Raw genomic sequence first — 200 nt, 5'->3', positions numbered from 1 at the left:
TTTTTTTTTTTTTTTTTTTTTTTTTTTTTTTTTTTTTTTTTTTTTTTTTTTTTTTTATTTAATTATTTTACCGGATTGTAATATACAAGTACTAAGGTGGATGGTAGGCACTTTGTCTCTTTATTTTTTTTTTTTGTTTTTTTTTTCTTTTTTTGTTTTTTCTGTTTTTTCTTTGGTTGTTTTGTGTGTTGTTTTGTTTT

Source organism: Eimeria mitis, genomic scaffold (assembly GCF_000499745.2).
Source record: "Eimeria mitis Houghton genomic scaffold, Emh_scaff1224, whole genome shotgun sequence".
Classification (NCBI taxonomy): domain Eukaryota; phylum Apicomplexa; class Conoidasida; order Eucoccidiorida; family Eimeriidae; genus Eimeria; species Eimeria mitis.
This window is presented reverse-complemented; position numbering follows the sequence as displayed.